The sequence below is a fragment of the Brassica oleracea genome, chromosome C8, assembly GCF_000695525.1.
Source record: "Brassica oleracea var. oleracea cultivar TO1000 chromosome C8, BOL, whole genome shotgun sequence".
Taxonomy (NCBI): Eukaryota; Viridiplantae; Streptophyta; class Magnoliopsida; order Brassicales; family Brassicaceae; genus Brassica; species Brassica oleracea.
Window position 1 is genome coordinate 27,307,652 of NC_027755.1, and position 6,312 is coordinate 27,313,963.

Genomic DNA, 6,312 nt, shown 5'->3' on the forward strand with positions numbered 1-6,312 from the left:
ATATTCCTTAAGAATCCTAAGAATAGTCTGACATTCCTCACTTTTAGCTTTACAGAAAAAAGACTATCATCTGCAAAGAGTAAATGGGATATCGGGGGACAAGCCCTAGCAACTTTTATACCCGTCAGATGTTTCTCCCTCTCCGCCTTTTTAATATTCGCTACCAACGCTTCCGTAGACATAATAAATAGATAAGGGGATAACGGATCCCCCTGACGAAGCCCCCACTGCCGAATAATATTTCCTTTTGGTTGCCCATTTAATAACACTCTATACTGGACTGAGGAAATACATTCCATCATCAATTTTATCCAATGATGATCAAAACCCATCTTGGAGAGAAATTGTTGAATAAAGATCCATTCAACTCTATCATAAGTTTTACTCATGTCCGTTTTTATGGCCATAAATTTATCCTGACACGCTTTATTAGTCCTCAATCCATGGAACATATCCTGGGCTATAAGTATATTATCCAAGATCAACCTTCCCGGCACAAAGGCCGATTGTGTTTCCGAGATAAGAGAGGGGAGACACACCTTCAATCTCTGACACAAAACCTTCGATATAATCTTATATCCTACATTACATAAGCTGATAGGTCTGAGCTCAGTCATTCTCGTAGGCCTTTCCGTTTTAGGGATAAAAAAAATATTCGTCAGATTTAACCTTGTGTCCAGTGTCCCTGATAACAAAAAATCATTGACTATTTCCAGTAAATCCTTTTTTATTATAGGCCAAGAGTGCTGGAAAAAAGGAGCCGTCATCCTATCCGGTCCTGGGGTTTTTTCCGGATGCATCATAAATAGTGCTTGGCGTACCTCCTCCTCAGTTGCAAGCCGGACTAACCGCTGATTCATTTGGGGAGTGATCGTAGGTATAATCTCATCCAAGAAGCCATCAGACGCTGTAGGAAAAGTTGTCTTAAATAAATCCCCAAAATAATCTACTGCTACTTTCTCTACACCTTGTTCCTCCATAATCCATTCACCATTCGCATCATATAACCCCACAATTCTATTACGAGCCCGACGTTGTTTTGTCAGGGCATGATAAAACTTGGTGTTCAGATCCCCAGACGTATACCACAGATTACGACTTTTCTGTTGCCAAAACTCCTCCTCATCTTTGTACGCTTCCTATAATTTCTTAGAAACATCCAGAATTTCCTCTTTGTACGCTTCCTGTGACACCTTTTATTTTCATTCATGAGAATCAAGAAAGAGGGCAACGGAAAGTCTTCAGCACCAGAGGAAACACATTCAAATATCCTGTTTGCATTTGAATATTATGTCAGATGGATGGAACACCATGCCGGTGGACCAAGCAGGGCATAGCTACCGGCTTAAGAGCCGGCGTCAGCGGCTTCGTGCCACCCTTGAGTAAAGCGATCTTCGATAAGATCCGGATAAGTTAGTAGATTTGTTTGATTTGTATATAGTAGTGTTGGTTGGGTATTAGGCATGAAACTTTTTGTGAGCGTTGATAATACTTAGTAGCAGAGTTTTTACAGTCCAGACTCCAATGTTTTGTTGTTTAATATAATATATAATGGTCACCTTTGGAAAAAAAAATATTTATGTTGCTAAGGTGAAAAGCAACGAATTTGCATTGCTTATTAGTGAAGATTCAATGTTCATTTGTTGTTTTGCTTTGTTGTGTGAAGTATTTGTTGTTAAATAACTTATTCTCTCCTATTTCATAGAGGAAAGATATTATTAGCATCATCAGAAAAATTAAGCCGATGATGTCTTAGTGACAAATGCTACATCCTATTAGTGTCTCTAAAACACCCTTCTACTGAGGCTGTGTAAGTTAATGAAGGACTGCGAGTGTACTGGCGTTTGGCTTTTACCCAGAGAAGAAAAAAATTAATGGATTATGTAAGAACTGGAAGTGCAGTTTGTCATCATTACAAAGATCTACACATTGCCACGTAAGGTTTCAGTGGGATTTTTCAGGTAGAGAAAGGTGGGTTTGGAGATCAGTGAGCTTTTTAGTTAGAGTGTGCATTTGGAGTAGGCTACAAAGGTATATTACCGTATCTAAATCATTTAAAATGTTCGTGTTACACACATGGACTTAGTTGATGATGTTTTCTCTAAATCTTAAAATTCATAATGTAACTGTTGGATCTGCAAATCATCAGGTTAGATTGTTCATTTTCGAAAGCTGTTTTTTCTTTGATGATCAGCCGGAATTGAAAACATTTGTTGGAGTACTCTACCTTTTTTAACTAGAACAAATGGTGAACTTTGTATAAAAACGACAAATCACTGATAACAAAGAAAAAAAAGACATGTCGGTGAATTAAAACCATCTCAATGCTTTTCTCAAAAACCTGTTTAAGTAAATACTAAGATAAAGTAAGCCTGAAAATCAGAATAATAACTTTAGTGTTAATTATTTTTTGTGTGTTGTAAAGACTTCATAGTCTTATCAAAGGGTCCTTTACTAATACAACGACAAAACGATTCCCTTCGCTCCCAACGCCAACTCCTACATCTTCACCATCATTGCCCATGAAAATATGGGAATCCAAGAAGATCGTCCAAGAAAAACAATTATCACACAATGATCTACTTCAGCAGAAATATAACAATTTAAAACGAAAGAATCATTTTTTTTTGAAGAATACATTTAAAATCAACCTACCAGTATCCTACTAAAATACGGAATCACACTAACTCAAGAATCATTTACTTGGGACCAAATACATTACACTCGAACTAAAGATTTAGTGACTTGTGATGTTTCAGAAGCTCGACAATCCACGTGGGAATCCTTTGGGGATCTATGTGACAAGAATCCTTTGCTCAATATCTCATTTCTTGCTTCCTCCTCCCTTGGTTTCCAATTCCACCGATGTTCTTCCATATACATAGGCTGACAGAGTAATAGATTAAGTAATCATATGATTATTCTTTTTAAAAATTGAATATATAATGATTTCTCATCACCTTTAATAGGTAATCCATACATAGCATAATAACAAGGATTACTAAATATACTAATAAACATTTTCGAAAGAGAAGAAATAGTAAGTGAAAATAAATACATCCTTTTGAAATGAATCCATAACTGAAAAGAAAAACTAAAGTTACAATAACATAAGACCACTCCATGCCATTGCTGTCGAAACTAAGCCCTCTTACACCCCAACGTGGAGTTCAGTTATTTTAAATTTCTAATGCACGAGTTCGTGCTGACCTATATCAACTAATCAAGTTTTTGTTCGAAGAGAGATGTTTTACTGAACAGAACTTGGATGAAGTGATGAAGTTATTGGTAACTTTTTGGAGCCCATGTTTGGGGTTCCTTCTAAAAACAATTTTCATAGGAGTTAATCAACTAAATATCTTTCTCCAGTGAGTTTTGATCTTCAGCAGTTATACATGTTATGAGAGCATTTCTATTGAATCTTGGAAATCAATATTAATGGGACATACAACACCCACAAACCCCGCGCTTGCGCGGGGTTGACGAACCTAGTATTAATGACTGTGGAGTGTGCAAATTATTTGTGTAGCTTCAAGGGATGTCTGAAATTATAGCGGCAAGATGAATCTGATGTTCGTTAGCTTGTGGGTCTCCTTTTACTTGCGGACAACTTTGCACTGTAACATGAGTAACACGAGGTTCTTAAGCATATAATATCAACAAATTTTTTTCTATAAGTGGTGGAGTTGTGTATTACATGAAATTTAATATCGTTTCTACAAACTTTCTGTTCGTCAACGCGAATTGTATGTAAAGGTTTCTTAATTTTATAATATGAACTAGATTTTGATCCGCGCACCCGCGCGGATGTATTTTTTTTAAAATACGATGCTATTTGTTTTTTATGTCACTATTTAGGGTTGAACAAAAAATTCGAATTCGAAGAATCGAACCAATCTCAATCCGAATAAGTAGTACCAAATCCGAACCGAAATTGATTAAATATCCAAATTATTCAAATTTTGGTATTTGAAGAACTGAAACCTAATCCGATCCGAACCGAACCGAAGTATTTTGGGTATACAAAATATATTTATATACTTATATATATTAATTATTTTTAGATTTAATATATATGATATATTTAAGTTCGTTTAAATACTTGAAAATATATACAAATAATCAAACGTAAATATCTAAAATAGTTAAAATATAATCAAAACTCCAAAAATACTTAAATAATTATTGAATCTAGGGGTGTCAAAATGGGTTGTGATTAATGGATTGATCCAAACCAAACCAACCGATGGTTCTAATGAGTTGATAATTTGGATCTTAATGGATTAATGGTTTTTATGGGTTAGTGGGTTCAGTGAGTTGGATTAATATTGGTTTGGATCAAAATGGGTTTATATGGGTTATCCAATCCAAACCAATTTTTTCACACACGTTTTTTTTCGTCTTTCTCTCTCTTTTTTCTTATCTCACGAGATTTGATCTCTCTTTTTCGATCTCGCTAGACCTTCATCATCGATCACACCTTTTTGGTCATTGATTTTGGGTTATCGATCACAACACAGCAACTCATCTTCCTTGTGAGTCAAACTCTATTTTTCTTCAATTTAGCTTTATGGGTCACTGATTTTGATGATTTGGGATTAACTGAAGTGAATTTTTATGGGTTTGAATCTATCGACAAACTCATTAGTCAAGAGGGTTTCTATCTTATGGATTGTATTTGAGTTTCGACTTTCATGGCTTATGATGGTTTCTTTGATCATGCGTATGGTATAGTTTCTGGTTTGATATATTCTTATTGGAAAATGCCATTTGCTCTATTGGGAGTTCATGGAATCACAGATTATGTTCTTGTTGAAATTATGCTTGTTGAAATTCAGATTTTGACTAGTTTATGAAGAAACAATTGTAGACTTTCAAGCTTTATTTTATTTGTGGCTGGAAGAGTATTTTTTGACTCTGTCTCTTCATAGTGCTAATAGACGAAGGTGAGACGGTTGTTATTAGATCGGGTCCAAATGATGTGGAAGACATGATCACACGTCCACCAAAGGAGTAAGTTCTTTGATTATTCTCAAAGTAAATATTGACTCTTTTCTTTGACTCTGCTTATTTCTGAGAAATTTGATATGCATGAGTCTTGAGTGTGTCATTCTCATTGGTTTTATTGCGATACTATGATTCTCTCTTTGGTAGTGGTTATTGTGTCCTCAATATAATTCAACAAGAAAACCACTTGTGAAAATCCCTTTTTGAAACGAGTTTCTTTTTGGGTTCTTTATGTAAAGTGTTTTACACCTTTGATGGTAAAGGAATAGTGTAGCCAGTGATTGTTACAGTGAGTGTTTCATCAAGCAGAATATTCTCTATCTCTAAATTAGTTCTCTTCTAAGAAATTTAAGATATGAGTTTGCACTCAAATGGTTGATTTTGTGTTTCAGGTGAAAACAATGGGCAGACATAACAAGAGAAGTGAACGATGAAGTGGCTCGATTGGAATTAGAGACTTTTGTTTGTGTTCTATTATCAAACAACCAGAGTTCTTGTTAATGTGTAATGGTGGAGACTAGAGAGGCAATCTTGTTTTTCTTGCTAAACATTTGATTTTCCGTTATTTAAAATATTTTGATGAGTTATATTATATAATTCGAGAAAAGAAAATTATATAATTTGCTAATCTTTGATTAGCATTTTTTTATTTGCATTTTTAATTATTAAATGTTAGTAAGTTGATGGTAATTTTATTGTGATATAGTAAATCATTGTAAATTATGCTTATTAATAGTACTAGAGATTTTTTTCTTATAAATTTATTTTATTTATAATATTATTTTTTGGTTTTTTTCTTTTACATTAACTTCTTGTATGTTAGTTTTTCTTAATTTAAATTTATATGTTTATAATTTTTCATTTTTCTTGTTGTAGATGGGGAATTATATTTTTTATTGATGGTTTTTTGTATGTGACATAAACTTTTTGAAATTTTAAAATAATGTTATATATAGTACGATTAACACATTAAAGAAGAGGAACATATTCAGGCACATTTTACACATGTTTTATATGCATAATTTTAAACATTATATATGTATATATTATAAGTTTGAAACATGTAAATGCTTTCTAAAGCTAAATACTTGCTCTGAGTTTACATAACTTATCGAAAGTTTTGTCTCTTTTTAAATTCAAATCACAGAAAAAAATATCAAAAAATCAGCATAGATGGGTTTTTTGAGCTTTTAAATCGAAAAATTACATGAATCAGATAACAACAGTTTTATAAACAACTGGATAAAATTTGACCGAGCCAAAGATTTTTACACAATATGTTCTTTCTTCTTCAAATTGCGAAGA

The 6,312-nt window shown here is 33.5% G+C and overlaps 1 long non-coding RNA gene across 2 annotated transcripts; it reads left to right on the forward strand.

Annotated features, from left to right (window-relative positions):
* Positions 1–4,395: 4,395 nt before the first annotated feature.
* Positions 4,396–5,599, forward strand: LOC106310371. 2 transcript variants are annotated; one of them, XR_001263775.1, is made up of 3 exons: positions 4,396–4,535; positions 4,932–5,013; positions 5,400–5,599. It is a non-coding gene; the product is annotated as an uncharacterized LOC106310371 (long non-coding RNA). The 2 variants fall into 2 exon arrangements; XR_001263776.1 differs by having other exon boundaries at positions 4,941–5,013.
* The last annotated feature ends 713 nt before the right edge of the window (positions 5,600–6,312 follow it).